We start from the raw sequence: 20,508 nt of genomic DNA on the forward strand, positions 1-20,508 counted from the left end.
GAATGGGGCACAGGTCCGAGAGCACCAGGCTGGGCCTTCGCGCACCTCTCTGGGGCGAGAGTTTGGTGCAGGCTCTGAAACAAGGGCGTGTATCAAAGGGCACCGGCTGGGCCTTTATACCTCTCTCAGGGGAGTATCTCAGGCTCTATAGCAGGACTCTTGCATTGTGCCGCCTGGTGTGGCTCCCATCCCCTCACAGGAAATGGACCCCATGCATTCTCCTTGCGCTGGCAGCTTAGGGACCAAGAGCTGGTTTCTCTGCCGCACTCTCTCTGCCTCAGTGCCAAGGGAGGCTGTCCTGGGACCAGGGACTTAAGCCCCTGTCCCTAGCCGCCCCGATTCCCACAATTTCCCCAGAGATGCTTTGCTCTTTTGGAGTGCTTTCAACCAGTCTCCAAGTTAATGCTGGTCCCCAGACGCAGGGTACTCTGGCTTGTATTGGGGTATTACTTTCCAACTGGTTGCCTCTGGTAGCTCCCTCCCCCTTTTGTTTATCTTCTGATATCAGTTCACAGTTCCCACTCCGCTTTACCTGCCCATTGGCTTCTTCTCCCCCTGTAGAGATCCAGACGTGTATAATTCTGATCTCAGGCTGATTTCATGGGTGATTGGAGTTCATGGATGATTGGTAGGTAATCTGCTCATTTTGGGGTACAAGTTGAAAAGACGCCTCCTACTTCCGCGCCATTTTGTCCCCCCTCTTAACTTTTTTTTTTTTAATTTTTTTTGACAGCACAAGTAGAGGGAGAGGATGAAAGAGAAGCAGGATCTGCACTGAGCATGGAGCCAGATGCAGGGCTGGATCCCAGGACCCTGGACAGATGCTGCACTGAGGGAGCCACCCAGACACCCTTTTAGACCTAGGATACAGGTAGGAGAAGCAAGCCAGGGGTTCCTTGGCCCAACACTAATGACCATGGCTCAGACAAATCCATCTTCCACTTCAGGCTTCCAGATACTCTGCGAAGGAGACATTCCCCTTCCTGTCCCTGAATGCTCTGCCAGTTCAAGGCAGATCCATGTTTCTGAGGGTTCCTCTTTGGTCATTCTGTCAGGGACAGCCAAGAGGGCTCCAAGCCTGTGTGGACCCCAGGCCTGGGGATCCCAGCCCTGAACTCTTTCCTCTGCCCTTGATGACCCCAGAATAGATCAATTCAGCAACTGTCAATCCATGCCAGGCCAGGGAACAAACACAGCAGTACACAAGATCAACTCGCCTTGGTCCCAGGAGCCTGGATTCCCCAAGGAGGGCTTCACCTGGTCTCTGAAGGGGATTCCAGGGGTTCCAAGATGGCCATGGGTGGAGCCCACCAGGTAGAGAGGCCCCTGGAGAGTGTCCACTGGCACTGAGCAGACGGAAGATCCCCTCAGGCCTTCCCTCGCGGCTCCACTGTGCCCTGGGGAGAGAAAAGGGCCAGCCACACCGCACAGGGGCTGCAGCGGGCCTAGCCTGGAGCTCAAGCAGCGGCAGGGAGGCCTGGACTGGGCGGGGGACTGGGGTCCTGGAGTCAGCAGAAGAGCAGCGGGAACCAGCAGGGGGCGCAGCCAGCCCCCTCACGGGACAGGACAGAACAGGAGGCTGGGTGAGGGCGCAGGGTTTGCAGAGAGGCCTGCACCGCTGTTTGCAGCCCCCCACCCGCCGCAGCGCGCGCCCACACCTGCCTGCCCCGCCCACCGCCTTCTGTGGGCCCAGCAAACTCACTGCGCAAGTAGCGCCTCCCGGGGAGGCAGGGGTTCTGGGCTGGCGGGGCAAGGCGTGGGGGAGTGCATTGGTGCCCCGCTGACTCAGGTACTGAGGGGCTGGGGAGGGGTAGGGGCGCTAGGCAGAGAGGGAGACTGGGGCCCTGCTGCCCGCTGCCACCTGCTTCTTCGTCCAAGGGAGCGGGAGGGGGGCCTGGCGGACAGGTTCCTGGTGGCCTGGTGCTCCTACGCCCCATAGCCCTTGCCCCACAGCCCTCGCTCCACTTCTCGGTATCCAGGGAACCCGTGGGGCCCTACTGACATCAAGGGGCCCAGCACCACTGGGCTCGACTGGACCCTGGAGAGACGCCTGTGCTGACAGGCTTCTTTTCCAGAACTTGATGGAAAATTTTGTCCCTCAGAATCGCCGGGCTCCCCAGCCTGAGAGGCGCTGGCTCTGCCCGCGCAGCCTGGGCCCCACTGGGCCCCCTCCACCTCAAGTGCCTTTTACCCAGGAGCCCCAGGATACCATTTTTTTCTGGCCCATGGACCCCTTTCCCCCACCCCCACCCCCACACCTCTACTTTGGGCCTGCAACCACCCTGGGATCACTTCCATCTCCGGCCCCCTACCCCACAGGTCCTTGTCCACCTCCAGGCCTGACCCCTGGCCCCTCTCACCTCTGGAGTTACTGAAACCCTTCCACTTGGGGGCCACTGGCATCTGTTATCCCAGACTCCCGGGACTCCCCTCCACCTTGGAGCTCCCTACCCTGTTTCCTCTAGGAACTGCTGTGCCTAGAGCACCGAAACCCCACATTCTCAAGCCAGCTGTCTTTGGGCCAAGGACTCAGGTATCCTCAGGGACCCTCCTTTCCGGGGCACATACTCCTCTCTGTGCAGGAGAGACCAGAGAGAGCAGGCTTGGGGATCCTTCACTCCAGCTGGATGGAGGGGCAGAAGCTGGGGTGTGTGTGAGGGGGTGCTCACAGGTTGCCTCCCTGGGTAAGGAGCTTCCAGGTGGAAACTTCAGAGTGAGGCTATGATGTGGAAGCCTCAGGAAGCACTGGCTGCACAGACTCCAGGCTCCTGGCTTGGGCAGTGGGCATTTAGTGGCCAGAGCCCTACAGGACCAACCCCGTCCAAACCCACCCCACCATGGCCGGCTTTTTTGTCTTGAATTTGCACAGCAGCCTTTTCTCCAGTATGAAATTGAAAGATTTGCTTTGGAAAGTTTTGTGTCCAGGAGGCTCCTGGGCATTCACTTACTTTATTTCCGGAGGCTAGTTGAGGAGGGTGGAGTCTTTGGGACCTTAACAGCAGGTCTCCTGATCCTTCCTGACTTCCTTTTTTTTTTTTTTTTTTTTGATTTATTTATTTGAGAGAGAGAGAGAGAGATAAAGAGCACACCACAGAACACATGCAGGCACAGGTGAATGGGCCAGGTGAATGGACCTGTGCCAAAACAAAGAGTCAGATGCTCAACCAGCTGCAACCACCCCCCCCCCCGTCCACCTTTTACAGGTGGGTTACATCTACACACTGTTAGGCGCTTTGCCTGGACCCGGCTAGTCTTACAGCAGTCCTAGGACACTGTCTCTTGCCCAGTGTCTCTGGTCAGTACCAACCCATGCCTCAAGTGTGGGAATGACTTCTTCCTGACTCCTTTTTTTTTTAAGATTTTTTATTTTATTTTATTTATTTGACAGAGATAGATCACAAGTAGGCAGAGAGGCAGGCGGAGAGAGAGAGAGGAGGAAGCAGGCTCGCTGCTGAGCAGAGAGCCTGATGCGGGACTCGATCCCAGGACCCTGAGATCATGACCTGAGCCGAAGGCAGCGGCTTAACCCACTGAGCCACCCAGGCGCCCTTCCTGACTCCTTCTTAACTCCCTGTCCAGCCTGGGTTGCCCACCCCCCTCCAGGCTGTCCTAGTTGTATATATTGGATCTCTGTAGATAGTGGGCACCATCAGATCCTCACCTGTCGTGGCTGGCGCAACAAATCAACCAGGAACATGAGGGTAAGAGGATGAAGAAAAGAACTCGAGAAGCAAAGAGATGGGGGGCAGGAGGAGCACTGAGGAGGATGTCCAACAGTGCTAAGTTTATTCAAAGCCTTAAGGCCATATATATAGTGACATTACATCTGTGTTTAGTTAAGCAACTATGGTTCCTCATGACGCCAAATGGCTGATGCCAGTACAAATACAGCAAACCTGAAAGTAAATTATGGGTTGTACTAAGGCAGCAAGGACCAGCAACAAACTTTTTAGACCAACCGAATTGTTCTCATTTGTTTAGTAAGCGTGTGGGAAGTCACGTAGGCGAGCGCACAACACATAGCACAGACTCTTGCCCAGTGCTGCTGAACTTTTCCCGTCCTAAACCTTTTGTTAGGTTATTTGGACTTTAAAGGAGGCACAAGTCAGGGTCTGGTTTGGTTCTCGTCTCAAGCCTTATTGCGGCCTCCCACACTCACCGAAATGAGAACATGGCTCAGGGTTATGGAGTGAATATACCCTTTAGGAAACATTAAAGGACATAGCATAACTGGTCCGGGGTCACCCAGCCTGTGAGAGGCATGGGTGAGATTCAGACTGCACTGGGTGCCACAGCCATTTTCAGCTCACCTTAGTGTCCAACCTGGTCCCAGAAGGTTCCTGCTCAGGACTTTACTTTGTGCTGAGCTGGGCTTGCTTCCTGCCTTTGAAGCCATTTTCACAGTGTATCCCCAGCCCACCCTCTCACATTGAGCCTCAGTGCTGTCTTGACTGGCCTCTGTTGATCGTGCCATTCCTCTCAATCCCTCTGTTACCCCTCCGGCCCACTGTCCTACTGCCCTCTGTCCGGTGGGCCAAGTTCTGAGTTTCTTGCCTGCACTTCCTCTTAACTGTGCTCTGTTGAAATCCTCTCTAACAGGGAAGACCTGCTTATCAGAACAGCTTGATTTGGAATCCATCTCCCCTGGAGGTCAGAGCTTCTGACCATCATTTCCCCAGCCTCAGCACTGGGGATGCCTGCCCAGCCTATTCTGGGTGCTCGTGGAGCTCTGGGATCTTGGAGAAGATTTGCCATGAAAATAAGCATTTATACATAACACGGAAGAGAAGATTTGAGGAAATTGAGTGGATGTCATCTGGTAATGTATGTGTTAGGATGGTTCTGAAATTTCTGGGCCCTGAGTTACCAAGAACCCTAGGTTGCCCAGCTGGAAGGACCTCAGATAGATCAGCTGGGCTCCTCACCTCATTTGACAGATGGGAAGTTGAGGCCCAGAGCTTAGTGCCACAGAGCAGGAGTGAGGAGAGATGTTAGTGACAGGAAGAAACCATAGGGTAAGCACAAAGTGGCTGAGCCTGGGCTTTGTTTATGCAAATGAGTTGCTAAAACAGTGGGCCTGAGGCTGCTGACTCTATCTAGTGGCCAGCAAGAAGTAACACCAGCCCACACCTTCTGAGGTTTAACTCATGCCAGGAATGATTCTCAATGTTTTATTCGTGGGCACCTGGGTGGCTCAGTTGTTCAGCTGAGGTTATGCTCCCAGGGTGCAGGGATCTAATCCTCACCAGGCTTCCTGCTCAGTGGGAAGCCTGCTTCTCCCTTTCACACTCCCCCTGTGTGTGTTCCCTCTCACCCTGTCTCTCTCTCTCTGTCAAATAAATAATAAAATCTTAAAACAAGGGCGCCTGGGTGGCTCAGTGGGTTAAGCCGCTGCCTTCGGCTCAGGTCATGATCTCAGGGTTCTGGGATCGAGTCCCGCATCGGGCTCTCTGCTCAGCAGGGAGCCTGCTTCCTCCTCTCTCTCTGCCTGCCTCTCTGCCTACTTGTGATCTCTCTCTGCCAAATAAATAAATAAAATCTTTAAATTAAAAAAAAATCTTAAAACAAGAACAACAACACCAAAATGCTTTATTTGCGTTAGGAGATAGGGTCTGTTATGGCTACCATTTTAATGCATGGAAATATGGGCACAGGGGAGCTAAAGGAGTCCAAGGTCACACAGCTTGCAAGTGGAGAAGCCAAGATTTGAACCCTGGGCAGCCTGCCTGCAGAAACTGTATTATTTTTTTCCCTTGTGTATGTCATTTTTAAAAACCTTTCCCTGAATTCTAACAGAGATGTGTAAACATTGTTAAGCATGTAGTTTATTGATCATCACAAAGCTTAGGTTCTGAAGCATTGCAGCAAGCTGGGGTGGGCTTTGATGTCAGAACTGGTTGGAATCCAGTTTCTGGTGCTGCATGATCTTAGGTGACTTACTCAGCCTCAGTTTATGCACTGAGTTTGGCAGCCTTGTGATGAGTAGAGCGTGTGACAGTGCCTGGCGAGTGTTTAATAAATGGTTTTCTCTTCTTAATAATGAAAATTCTAAGTTGTGTTGGTTTTGTTAAGCAGTCCAAATACCTTCCTCATCGGTCAGTTGCCTGTCAGTCGCCTTGTAGGTACTTGTGATGAGTCACTTTGGTAAGTCACTATATATAGCTGAAACATTTGGGGGTAGTTGGGGGACACCCCCCCGCCCCCACTGCCCCTGCATTGAAAGTCTGTAATTTAAAATGTTCCACCTGTGCCTTTTTTTTTTTTTTTTAAACATAACCACTTTGGGACAGTGAAAGTTATATGTCTTCTCCTTAGGGTTCTGACGGAGCCTTTGGGGACCTGCAACAGCTTACTTCCAGTTTCTGTCTGGCATACTGATGGGCCAGAACTTATTTTAACAACATTCCATCACATTCCAGGCACCTGGAAGGAGGAATATGTTGAACTTCTCGGAAATTATTTTTTGGAACTGTTTTTATCCTGAGGAATAACCCATTTAAAAATTGAATGACCTTTATGGTGGACTTTTCCACTCTACATAATGCAAACTGAAAAACTCGTTGTTTTCAGCTGCTTCTGCAGCAGTGGGAAGAGCAAGCCTGTGGGAGTCCTCCCCAGGTTGGCCCCAGCACAGAGCTGCATCATTCTACACACCCCTCATGCCTTGTCTCCTTGTCTGTGAGGTGGTAATGATGGTGCAGGGAGCTCCAGGGGTTGTCGTGAAGGTTACAGAGATGGGGGGTGTAAACTTTGAACAGTGTGCCCCACATAAAATGGAGATCTGGTGAGCAGAGGCAGCTGCTCACATTAATTGTTGATGCCAAGGCACTGGAGTTCCACAACAGCCTATGCCTTTCTTTCCTGGTCCTTTTTGTCTCAGCCACCACCTTAGAGAAAGTGACTCAGCAAGGCTGGTGCTTGTGGAGCCCTCTACAAAGCCAGCTAATTCACACGGGCGATGCCCTGGAGATAAGGGGGTTTTCCTGGGTGGTAGGACCCCATTTCAGAGGCTTAACTAGCCAGTTTCTCCTAACTGGTCCTGTCCTCCAGGGTCAAGATGAAGGCCTGCCAGGAGACTGGTGGTCTCACCAGAGTTTTCCACTGGAAGCATGAAGGACCCCATGGAGCCTTGTGCAGAATGACATGGGTGTTGGGGGGAGAACAGGGAGGACATCGCCTGTACCATCATGGGCAGGTCACTATATCTGGCTCACGCCGGCTTTCTTCCCATCTGGGAAATGGCAGAAGACCATGCTTTTTCACAGGAGGGATGAGGGTTTAGGGAGGTATTTGATGACTGTGTTGGGGCTGCATGAGTAACAGATTTGATGGAGGGGCCTTGGAGTCACAGACTTGGGTTCAGGCCCCTGCTGCTGCCACATAAAAGTAGATCACTTGGGTAAGCCATGGACCTCAGTGTCCTCCTCTGTGAACTGTGGATAATACCTAGCATGTAGGTCTGTGAGGGGTACAAAATAGAAGGCCATATTAGGAGCTTAGAGCAGAGCCTGGTACTCACTAGATTGTAGTTTTATGGAGGTACTCTGGCATCACTGGTGTTGCAGACCTGGTCCTACCCTCTGGAAACTTTGGCTGTGTGACAGATGGCTTATGAGGCTGTGGCTGACAGAAAGAAGCGGTGTCTGTCTTTTCTTAAGATTAAGGGTACAGAGGGGTGCCTGGTGGCTCAGTCGTTGAAGCATCCAACTCTTGGATTCAGCTAAGCTCATGATCTCAGGGTGGTGGGATTGAGCCCTGAGGTGTGCTCTGCTCTCAGTGTAGAATCTGCTGGAGGTTCTATCTCCCTGTATTTGTGTGTGTGTGCTCTCTCTGTATCTCTCTCTCTCTCTGTGTATCTCTCCCTAAAATAAATGAAGCTGTAAAAATAAATAAATACATACATGCATAAGTTAATTAATTATGGGTACAGAAATCAGTGATGGAGCTGGGCTGATGTGATGCTTGGCAGCAAAGACAGGTGCACCCTGCTTGAAGGCTCGGGGGTAGCTGCGGTGTCACCAGTGGTGATGGGGGTGTGAGGAATTTGCCTCGTGCAGCATCCGGAGAGGAACTTAGATGGGGGGGTTCCAGGGAGTAAATGCCCCTGGGTAGGAAGCATCTTCAGATGAATGTCAGAGGGTGTCCTCATGGATGGGGAGGCACCCTTTCTCCCTGAAGCTGCCCACGAGTGGAGGTGTGCCTGCTGGGGACATAACTAAATCATTGGGGTTTAGCCTCCTAAGCTGTTAATTTATGAAGATGTGGCCAAGACCTTGTCTCACTGCTTTTTAAAGAGAAGTAAATTAAACTGTTGTTTGGGATGGTGTTGTCTTCCAAAGGCTCATTCAGAGTCAGTGGCAGAGCTGCTGTGGGCTTTCCAACTTGTCTTGAAAGCCTGGTCCAGGCAAGGGTGAGGGATATTCCCATCTCTTGGGGTCTCTTGCCCTCTCTGTTTATGGCAGAATGTGGTTTTGTGACTGGTAAATAAACAGGCATCCTGTGCAGATCCTTCAGCTCTTCGTGTGGCTTCCGTAGAGGAAATTCCCATTCACTGGGCACAGACTGTGGCTGGACGGGCGGTGTGGCGGGGCTCTCACTGAGCATTCTCCTTTCACGTAATCCCCGACCAAATATGAATTTTGTGGTGTTGCCACTTTCCTGCTGGCCAGGAGGGAAGTTGAGGCCCAGGAAAGTTACACTTTCTCACTGTGGTAAGCGGCAGAGCCATGTCAGCCGGTCCAGGCCCTGGATTTCAGGTCTGTTTGCTGTGAGCATTTCCTCTTGTGTTTCCAGCTTTTGGCCTGTTTGACCTATCAAACTACTGATAGTGTATTGATAATTCTAATACTCTCGACATTGTGAAAGATTAGCTCTTCACTTTGTGCTAGAAATGTTTCTTGCTGTATTTTTCTTTTAATTAAAAAAAAAAGTCAAAGTCCCACGTTTCTGCCCATTTGAATCTCCCTGAGTCTCCCTGTTGTGAAGTGGTTGGGTTTGGGGATTTCTAGGGCAGGGGCCTAGTTGGTGGTGGCTTTGCCTGGAGGAGCCCATGGCTCAGGACTTAGAGTGGGGACTGGAGCAGTGTGAACTGTGGCCTGAAAATGTGTTCATGTGTGCTGAGGTGGTGCCCAGATTCTTTTGGAGGATGAACTGAGGTTTTGATCAGTAGGTTAGAGAAACACTTGATGGAATAACACTGATAATTTTGTTTTTGTATTCAATCCTAATTTTGTGTTTTCGTTTTCGTGTAGTGCAGTGTGCTCTATGTTCTAAGAAAAAATTGGCAATCAATTCATACAGTATCATGATTTAATAATCCTTCCTCACTCACTGGGTCATATTTCAGGTTTTTATATGTAGTTTTTATATCTGTAGTTCTGTTTCTGAATTCTGCATTTTGATTCATTCCTTCATTTTTAAATTTCTTATTTTAAAGATTTTATTTATTTGAGAGAGAGAGAGAATGAGCTACGAGCAGGGGCAGAGGGAGAAGGAAAGGGAGACTCCTCACTGAGCATGGAGCCTGATGTGGGTCTCAGATCCCAGGTCTCTGAGATCAGGACCTGACCCAAAGGCAGATGCTTAACAGACTGAGCTACCCAGGTGCAGCCACATTCCTTCATATTTTTATTTTTACTCCAGTGCTGCACTGTTTGGCTGGTTGCTTCAGTTTCTGGGAGGGAGGGAGATGACCCCCTCCCCTGTTCTTCTAACAAGTTTGCTTTTGCTGCGCTGACTGGAGAAGGGCCAGGCTTCCTGAAGATGAGTAGGATGATTAAGTGACACCCAAAAGGCAGTGGCTATCATTGTTCCCACTGTGCTTCAACAACTTCACCCACTGACTCTTTGATGATGGCAGCCACCAGCAAATCTTCTGCAGAGGACTGCTGCCTTGAGATGCTTTTCTTGTGGTGCTGGACTTCATTCCCCCTGGCAGCCAGTACAGCTAGGATTAGAACCTAAGAACAGTCCCATTAGAACCCAAGAAAGTGGGGTGCCTGGGTGGCTTAATCGATTGTCTGCCTTTGGCTCAGTTCATGGTCTTAGGGTCCTGAGATGAAACCCTGCACTAGTGTCCGTGCTGGCTGTGGAACCTACTTAAAATCAAACAAACAGAAATCAGCCCAAGAAAGTACCATCCTTTGTGTTGTTCTATACTGTGGATCAGATTTTATTTTTCTTTTCTTTTTTTTTTTCTTTCTACTTTCTTTTTATAGATTATTTATTTGTTAGTGAGAGAACACAAGCAGGGGGAGCAACAGGCAGAGGGAGAGGCAGGCTTCTGGTTGGGTAAGGGGTCTGATGCCGGACTTGATCCCAGGACCCTGTGATCATGACCTGAGTCATGTTAGGCTGCTGCCTAACAGACTGAGCCAACCAGGCATCCCCCAGGATCAGACTTCAATAACCCTACCAGATTTCTTTAGCTTTGACATTTTAAAGGACAATGAAAGCTAGCTAAACCTACACCAGGATTCTGCATCTGCTGGGGCTGTGCTGTCCGGGCCTATGTGCCTCCTGTTCTTCTAACCCCATCAATTCCACCCATGTTTTAGCCAGAGAACTGTAGGCAGGTGTGGGTGTGTCACTGAAAGCTTTGACTCATCATTCATATCTTTATTGTAAGCTTATAATCTTTCTTTTTTTCTTTTTTTTGGGTAAGATTTTATTGATTTGTTTGTTTATGAGAATGAATGGGGAGCAGAGGCAGAGGGAGAAGCAGACTCCCTGCTGAGCAGGAAGTCTGACATAGGGCAAGATCCCAGGATTATTTATGACCTGAGCCCAATGCAGATGCTTAACCGACTGAGCCACCCAGGCGCCTCTTTATTTTTTTTTTATTGATTATCTGCCTTTCTGAGGCAGCGTTCTACCTGGGTTTTCATAACTCCACACTACGGTATTCTTCCACTAGTGTGGCCTGTTTTGAGGTAATTCCTATACATTCTGGCTATGCTGCTAAATGATGATATGATCTTGGACTCTTTTTTTTTTTTAACCTCTCTGAGCCTTGGTTTCCTCTGTGCTAATGTGGATAATATACCCTCTCTTGCAGATGTGTGGAGGGCCATGGCTGACTTGGATGCAGTTGGAGTCATCTCACGGCACATGGAATACACAATTTATCTTGCTTCCTGTCTTGATAACGACATCTTGGTTTTCATGCTGTCTTAGAACAAGTAGAACTTGACTTACATGTAAGTTGTAAATTCACGTACTTTTGACAGAAGTGTTATTTTAGTTTAGTTTAGTTTAGTTTAGTTTAAAGCAGGCTCCACACCCAGTGCAGAGCCCAGTGTGGAACTCAAACTCACCACCGTGAGATCAAGATCCGAGCTGAGATCAAGAGTTGGCCGCTCAACCAGCCTAGTCACCCAGGCATCCCTTCTGTTTATCATTTTTCAAAAAATGTGACACGTAACACTTTCTCTGCTTGGACCTGTTTTCACACCTGCTATGCTGGTCTGGGGGTCAGACGTGTAGCTGGTGTGGTGCTGGTGAAGTTGAGCAAGAGAGTTGTTAAGTCTTTTTACCCTAATTGCTGTTGTCCTATTATTTCCTTTTTATCTTAAAGATTTTATTTTATATCGTGGTGATATATGCTAAAACTGTTGCTTCTGGTCCTGCATTAAAACTTGAATATGTAGGGCATTTTTTAAGGATTCATCCCTGGAGATACAGTATTTGTTTTTCTCTGTCTGACTTATTTTGCTTAACACAATACCCTCTAGGTACATCCATACTGTTGTAAATATCAGGATCTCATCCTTTTTGATGGCTGAGTAATATACCATTGTGTGTATGTACCACTTTGTCTTCTGTTGCTGGACACTTGGGCTGCTTCCATATCTCGGCTATGGAAAAAAAAATGCTGCAGTAGGCTTAGGGGTGCCTCTGTGCTTTCAGAATGTTGAGTCTGATGTGTCAACTGCCACAACAGTCGTGGCAACTCAGGAAGGGAGCCAGGTGCAGGAGGTAAGAGAAGGAGTGCAGCTTTAGGCAATCTGAGTTGAGGTGTCTGTTGGACGTGCAGGTGTAGGTTCTGGTTGGACAGTCAAAATATAGGAATGGGTGCTTGGGGGAAGAGAGATGCAATCATGCTGTTGCCAAGGGATATATTCCTTGTAGAGAGAGTGACAGTTAAGGATTTAGGGTAATTCCTTCTTTTCTTGGGCAGATAAAGGGGAAGAATAAAGGAGTAGTGGATGGAAGGGGAGGGACGTGGCTTTGATGCCAGGAAGGCATTTTTGCACAGATGTCTAGAGAAGAGAGATTTCAAGGAATGAAATGTCAGCAATGTTCGATGATGTGAAAAGTTGCAAAGCAGCTTGATTAGGGGGTGGGGGTAGATCGAGGAGGTTGTCACTGAGTACTGAAAGAAAATGGGAGGTGAGTAGTGGAGTCCTAAGCCAGACAGAGAGATAGAGTGACTGGGCGTGAGACCATGGAGGTCACACACAAGAATAGCCTTTTAGAAAGTTTGATGGTAAAGACACAGACGATCATAACTCCAGACATAGCTTGGACAAGGGTGGGTTTTATAGGCTGTGTTTACCTATTTGCAGGTTGACTGAAGGGAGATGACAGATGGTGCATGCTGCTGGATGTTGTGGGTTGAGATGGGATCAGGTATACAGAAAAGCACACAGAGAGGAGTGTATGGATGCCCTGACTGCTTCTGTAGAACACAAGGCCAACATTAGGCATGGAGGGAATGGAACGTGGCTCAAGGAGATGTGCAGTCTCAGATACAGACCACATGGCTCAGAGTCTTACAGGGCTCTCCTTGCCTCTGCGTGGCCCTTCTCACAGGGTTTAAGTTTTGAAGAGTCCTTTTGTTTCTCTGGGTTTGGGGTGTGACTGGAGAGACATAGCAGAGAGCAAGGGCTGAGGAAAGACCAAGAGGGCAGGAACTCACAGAGGGGAGTCTACTACCCTCTCTGCCTTCTGGTATGGGCTCTCTCCTGATCTGGATGGACGGATGACCTGCCATTACTTCTTTTAAAAATGCATTTGGCTTTACCCTGCCAGAAAGCAACACATGTTTATTGAAGAATAGTGGGAAACCCCAGAGAAACTGAAGGAAGAAAATAAGCACTCAGCTGAAGACAACCATTCAAAAGTTCTGGCACCTTTTCCTCCCAACTTTCACTGAAGTTGAACAGATAAATGTATATATATGAAGTGATTTCTGGGAAAGACCAAAAAAAAAAAAAAAGATACCGACAACAAGAAAACAAAAAAGAGAACAAAGCAGAAGAAAACGGTGCTCATTTTCTTCCTGAGGCTGCCCTTCCTCGATACTGCTACTTGGTTTTACTACCTGCTTTTCTCCCTGGGCTTTCTTGACAAAACATGGTTCCACTACTTTTACCTTCTTCAAAGTGTTTGACAGAGTCGTTTGCTTTCAACATGGAGTTTGAGCAAAATGGACTATTGTTTTAAAATATTCTATCATGTGTGCTGTAATATCTCATCCTGGACATGATGCAAATGCTATGATAAAAAGAAGAGATGCTTTTAAAGTGATCACCAGAGTTGTGAAATTCATTGGCATGATCCTTCTTTTTTTTTAAAAAAGATTTTATTTATTTATTTGACAGACAGAGATCACAAGTAGGCAGAGAGGCAGGCAGAGAGAGGAGAAAGCAGGCTCCCTGCAGAGCAGAAAGCCCGATGCGGGGCTCGATCCCAGGACCCTGGGATCATGACCTGAGCTGAGGGCAGAGGCTTAACCCACTGAGCCACCCAGGCTCCCCGACATGATCCTTCTTTTGAGGGTCATAATTCGTTTAATTTTTTTTTCTGCTCCAGTTTAACCTTCGCAGTCTTCAGTTGTTATGTGCATTAGACAGTATTAGCAGTAGTGGCAGTAAAAATACTCCTGTCACCCTTTACAGGTACCATTTTACTAGCATCTCCTTACCACTGTAGCAGCTTTAAACCCTGTTTCCACCCTGTTCATTCCTTTAAATGCCTTTTCCTTAAAACCTTTTCTTAGTTTTTGGTGTTCTATAGCTTTACCACAAAATATTTAATTGAAGATTTCTCATCTTGCTTGGTATCTGTGCATTTCCTGTATTTCTGGATTTATCATTTCTGTAATATCCTCAGCTGTTTTCTTCTGCAATTTTGACTCTGTCCTTCTGCTGTACATCCCAGGATTCTTATTTAAACCTCCCGTCTGTTGTTCGTGTCTCTCAAGCTGGCGTTCATCCTCTTCTCCTGCCTCCTTGTGTTGCATTCTGGGGAATGTCTTCACTTCTTGGTGCAGTGTTGTGAAGTCCTTCATTCGGGGCTCATCTACTGCCCCACCATTCTGGTGTGTTTTCTGTTGTGTTTTACGTCTCAGTGATTTTTGGTCCCTGTTTAACTTCCTTCAGTTCCATGTTCACACTTAGCCTGTTGCTTTTGATAGGCTCTTGATCCTTCTTCATTTTTAAACCTCTTTTGTGTTCTTAAACAATTAACATGTAATATTTTCTATTCTGTATCTGATCATTCCAGTGTCTAAAGTCTTCATTTTCCCTCAGTCTTCTGTCTCTCACAGTGGCCTCACTTCTTGCATGCTCTGTGAAGGGATTTTGAGACCAGATTTATTGGAACATAGATGTAATCTCTTTTAATTCTGTTTTTTGGTGTTTTTGTTTGTTTGTCTGTCTGTTTTTTCCTGGAGGGTTTGTCTTTCCTTTGCCAGGAGGCTGGGAGTGTTCTTGGTTGGGATCACTTTGGTTCCATTTGAGGGTCCTGGTTTATTAAGGAAATCTCAGGTTCAGTTCCCCCAACTTACCGTGTGGTGGGAACGGGGTCTGGAGGGCACAGGCCTGTAGAGATCCTGCAGTGAAAATGGCATTTATTCTCTGGCACCCTGATTTGTTTCTCTTGAGCTTGTTGCTTACAGATCAGGTTTTGGCTCACTTGTTTCTGCCACCTCCCTCTTCCTGCTTCCTTTCCTACCATTTTCTAAGTCCTTTGCTAGTTTTCCGATGTCTTCTAAAGCCCAGAAATGTTTTGTGAATTCCATTTGCCATCACTAATTGCAAGTCTCATCCTGCAGCAGGAAGGCCGGAGCCAGACACTGTAATGCTCTGCCTCCCACAGAGGAGATTTTAATACCCTCTCCTCGTGTTCAGAAATTCTAGATTGGAGATGGAGTTATGGATACATTACCATCTACAGAGGATTAGTTGCCTATATAATAGAACAAGTATGCATTATTCTAATCTTCCTAAAACTTCCATTTTGCATAATAAATATGAATGAATAAGGAACCCGCATTACTTTAGTTTATGCAGATGTTCTCTTTCTGTCTCTGGCTTTAGATGGTAGGTTGTCATTTGTATGGTTCATTCTGAAAATTGGGTAACTTCATTCTTATTTTCTACATGTTGGTGCCATATAAAGTGATGATTTATGGAGATTCAGAGGTAAATATTTATCAACATCTAAATAATTGGGGAAGGCTTCCTTTACAAAAGGTAGAATTATTAAGACCTGTTTAATCACAGAAGGGATATCCTGTAAAGCTAGCCCATAAATAAAAAGTGGATCAGAAGAAAGCAGAGAGAGGAGAGAATTTGGAAGGAGCACGTGGAGGGACACCTACTGCCTATCCCTGTAATTCAGGGGCAATCCGGAAGGGAAACCTTGTTAAAGGAGGCAGTAGTGTTTAGATGTAATGAGCTACTGGAAACCTCACAGTATTCTGGTGAAGCAAGTGGTGTGCAATCAAGTCCGCAGCCCAGTTGAAGTTGTGGCTTCAGGCAGCAAGCGAGCAGGCCTTTCTGTCTGCCTTTATCTCCAGTGGGAGCGACTTTTCCCCCTTGAAGTCAGCCTCCAGACATCTTTTCCTGTCGCTACACATCTGTGCATCACTGAGAATTTCTGCGGTTGCTGCTTCATGGAGATGTTTGTCAGTTTTGGGTTTTGTTTGTTTTGTTTTGTTTTTTACCGAGGTTCACTTGCTAACTTTTCTCTTCTCTTAAAAAAAAATATATTTAATCTAGGGGTGCCTGGGTGGCTCAGTGGGTTAAAGCCTCTGCCTTCGGCTCGGCTTGAAGGCATGATCCCAGGGTCCTGGGATTGAGCCCCACATCAGGCTCTCTGTTCAGCAGGGAGCCTGCTTCCCTTCCTCTCTCTCTGCCTGCCTCTCTGCCTATTTGTGATCTCTGTCTGCCAAATAAATAAATAAAATCTTTAAAAAATATATGTGTTTAATCTAGGGGCACCTGGGTGGCTAAGTGGGTGGGTTAAGCCTGTCTCTTCAGCTCAGGTTATGATCTCAGGGTCCTGGGATTGAGTCCTGCATCATCAGGGAGCCCTCTTCCTCCTCCTCTCTCTCTCTCTCTCTCTCTCTCTCTCTCTGCCTCTCTGCCTACTTGTGATCTCTCTCTGTCAAATAAATAAGTAAGTAAATAAATCTTTTAAAAATATATATATAATCTCTTCCAGGAAGAGATTATGCTGAGTGAAAAAAGTCAAGCAGAGAGAGTCAATTATCATATGGTTTCACTTATTTGTGGAGCATTACAAATAGCATGGTGGACAAGGGGAGATGGAGAGAAGGGAGTTGAGGGAAACTGGAAGGGGAGGTGAACCATGACAGACTATGGACTCTGAAAAATAATCTGAGGGTTTTGAAGGGGTAGGGGGTGGGAGGTTGGGGGAACCAGGTGGTGGGTATTAGAGAGGGCACGGATTGCATGGAGCACTGGGTGTGGTGCAAAAACAACGAATACTGTTACACTGAAAATATATATATATATATTTCATCTCTTATTACCATGTATTTCAAATGGTAGTGGGGGATGATGGTGTGGGACCCCATGAAGTGAATTTACACTGCCATCTTGACCACAATATAAGTGTCGTACACAGCCGTCCTGTGTCCCCTTTCGTTCTGAAATGGATTCTCTCTTCCCAGCTGTTATCAATAGAAGACAGGGGTCTTTGTTCTTGTAGGTGACTTGTCCAAGATCGCACAACTTTCGAGGTTTAACCTTTGGTCTGATTGTAGGACCCATTTTCTTTAACTCAGTGCCATGCAACCTACCATGTAGGACTCTCAATACTCTCCTGCTTTTGAAGCTATAATCCACAGGCCACGTCTACTAGTGCATATCTATTTTTGTCTAGTTCACTCATTTATTGCACACATTTACTGGATGCCAGCTATGTGTTTCAGGCACCTTTCTAGGTGCTGGAGATATGGCAGTGGGCAAGTCAAACACAACCCCCTGCCCTCATTGAGCATGTTCCATTTCCTACTACTGGAAGCATCCACCAGGAACAATGGACTTATGCCAGAAGTCCAGCAATGATATGAGTTCCAGAAATTTCTGAATGGTTCTTTGTGGAAGTGATGATTTGGTGGCAGCCCTCAAGGTAGCTACCTGCACAGGCAAAAAAAAAAAAAAAAAAAGGAGGGCTGGTGTAGAAATGCCTGATGAATGTGCTTCAAGGTCAAATAACTGAGCCAGGTCTTTAAGGTCTTATTTAGCTCTGAGATTTTTCAAGAACTTTCCATGATACATAAGCATATTATAGAAAAAACCCTATTCAAAGCACACTGTAAATTTGGAGGACGATTGTCTTTGCATTATTTTTGTGATTAAATGACAGTTGATGATACAGGCACTGTTGTAAGTCACTTATCCCTGTGCAAACACTTTGTGGTAAATTCTTTAATCATCCTTATTTTTCAGAGGTAGAGACTGATGCAAAGGGAGAAGTTTGGTGGTTCTCCACTGGCCACAGCTAAGCAAGCAAAAAGCAAAAAGCAGAGCCTGCATTGGAACCAGGCACTGTGGCTCCAGACCCCAACTCTTCACCCTTGGGCTTCTTGCAGCACGCCTGATTTCTTGTCACTAGGAACTTGGTGCATGAGTTTAACGGTACCTTTAACTTCTAGTTTTTCTTTCTCAGAACTGAATCTGCATTGCAGTGCATCTCTGCATAAACATGTGTTTAATTTTGTCACCTTTAATTTTGTTTTTAGGTAAGATCTGAAGGAGTCAATCTGTTTCTTCTGTGGCTTCAAGCACTTCAGACAAACTTTGCAGAAGAGCAGGTGCTGATTTTTGCTTGCCTCGTGCCTGGTTTCCCAGTGATCATGTCATCCAGAGGGACCTGCATGGTGGAGACACTCATCAGTCCTAGCCCTGGTGTGGCGGATGGTGAGGAACATTTTAGCCAGCCTTACAGGTTGAAATGACTCTGGAAGTTCTCTTGAGGGATTCCTCAGCTTGTCATGATCCTGAATAGAACCCTTTATTTCGTAGATGGGTTTGGAGGAGGAATTATCCCCTGCTCTTGTTCACAGTAATGTCTTACAGACATTAGAATAGAAAGAATCCGAGCCTTTTTTATATGCAATGAGGACGGGAGACATTTACTGAAGTGGTGGAAACAGGAATGGAAGGGAGGACTCAGATGTTGGAAACAGCAGGAAGTGGAGACACATCATGTATCTGGAGTGTTTTCTTGGCTGTGAATGAAATTTAAATCTGCCATCCAAAACTACTGTTTATTGTCCTCAGCATGATTGTTTCACGAGTGGACATTCATCTGCTCACCCAGCCCTGTATTTTCATGCCGCATTCATGGAAAGACAGTAGCTGCTTCCTGGGAAAGTCATGGCAACCATCTGTGTCCCATGAGTTTTTAAGGAACTTGCCAGTTAGGGCCAATGATTGATTAATGCACATCACTTTATTGCCCAAAGACAGGTATTTGATCCTTAGGCTGACCGAAGCAGAATTTGGCAGAGAGAAGAATAGTTTAGAGGGAGAGGTGGCTTCATGGGACTTTGTACCGTATTTCCAACCCCTTGATGCTCGCTGGCCTGGAGTGTCGCGTGAGCAGGTTCCAAAGGAGGGGCCGATGTATTTTAATGAAGGCCATTTTTTAAAAACCCTTTGAACGTTGGTGAAAGAACTCCTTTTTTTCCCCACTCTGGAGCAAAACTATATCCACAAGAATCACTCCACTCTTGCCGGCCATATCAGGGGAAAGGATCGCTGAGGACCAAACATGCTTTTTCCTTCAAGTACTATTGAACTGTATGGTTATTCAGGTAAAAGCAAAATCTTGGATAATTCAGGAATGGTCTTTCTCTTGATAGGAAAGAGGAAACGTTGCTTATTTTCTCCCAGCTCATCCATATTTTGTATGTTTGCTTGTTTGTTTGTTTGTTTTTTGAGTTTACTCTTTATGATATTTCACTAGAACTTGAATATGTGCTATATCACATCAGCAAAGACCTGGCATACATAATATTTTGTGTGAGAGTGTATGTCAAGCAAACACTTCAGTTCTCCCATCTGCTTTCATATTACCATATTCACACAGAACACTTCACTTCTAACACTGTGGCTGAGGCCGTGGATTTTTCCCTCACCAGGCAACTCTGCAACACCAGCTGGGTGTCCTGTAGTTTTACTCAGCTTTGACACTGTCTGCCTTGATATGGCATCTGATCCCACAGGTTAAGGGCTCAGTCCCGTGAGACTGTTCCATCACATTCAGGTGCCAGTCATAAGTAGGAGGGGCCCAGGTTACCCACAACTTCTCTACAACTTGGCTACAAATCAGAGGTTCATTCAACTCCTCCTCCGGTTCAACTGAGTGGCTCGCAGAACTCTGGGAAACATTTGTTTTCATTTGCAATTTATGAAAGATATGATAAAGGATACAGATGAACAGTCAGATGCAGAGACACAAAGGGCACAGTCTGGGAGGGTCCCAAGCACAGGAATGTCTATTCCTGTGGAGCTGGGTTTTATCCCCCTCCTGGTACCTGGATATGTTTACTTACCTGGAAGTTTCCTGAAACCCCTGCTATGAGGATTTTTTTTAAAGATTTTATTTATTTATCAAAGAGAGAGAGGGGGAGAGAGCGAGCACAGGCAGACAGAATGGCAGGCAGAGGCAGAGGGAGAAGCAGGCTCCCTGCTGAGCAAGGAGCCCGAAGTGGGACTAGATCCCAGGATGCTGGGATCATGACCTGAGCCGAAGGCAGCTGCTTAACCAACTGAGCCACCCAGGCGTCTCTGCTATGAGGATTTTTATGGAGGCTTCCTTACATAGATGTGCTCTGCTTTTAGCCCCCTCCCCTCTCTGGGGGAATGTAGGGGTTGGGGTGGGGGTGCCGAAGATTCTAAATTCTAATCATGGTGTGGTCTTCCTGGTGATGTGTCCCCACTGAGGAGCCATCTTGGAGCCCACCCAGAGTTGTGTTATTAGAACAAAATATTAAACTCAAAATGGATGGAAGACCTCAATGTAAGATAGGAATTCTTGCCAGTTTTCTTAAGGTGATTCTTTCTCTCTGCTATCCCTCAAGATTCTGTCCTTGCCTCCCTTCCTGACTGCACTGTCCTATTGGGCAATCTTGCCTATTGGGCAGGTGGAATGGACCAGTAGGCTCAAAATGCACAGCTTCTAGAAGGCAAAGGGATACTCCAGTCTGCTCTCAGGACTTTGGAGTCTTTGTGTTTTTGGTGCTGG

The 20,508-nt window shown here is 47.2% G+C and overlaps 1 long non-coding RNA gene across 1 annotated transcript; it reads left to right on the plus strand.

Annotated features, from left to right (window-relative positions):
• Window positions 1-743: 743 nt before the first annotated feature.
• On the plus strand, window positions 744-18,874 carry LOC309864916. Its single transcript, XR_014311838.1, has 3 exons — window positions 744-871; window positions 11,057-11,198; window positions 17,999-18,874. It is a non-coding gene; the product is annotated as an uncharacterized lncRNA (long non-coding RNA).
• The last annotated feature ends 1,634 nt before the right edge of the window (window positions 18,875-20,508 follow it).

This window comes from Mustela nivalis (genome assembly GCF_964662115.1).
Source record: "Mustela nivalis genome assembly, chromosome: 5".
Classification (NCBI taxonomy): domain Eukaryota; kingdom Metazoa; phylum Chordata; class Mammalia; order Carnivora; family Mustelidae; genus Mustela; species Mustela nivalis.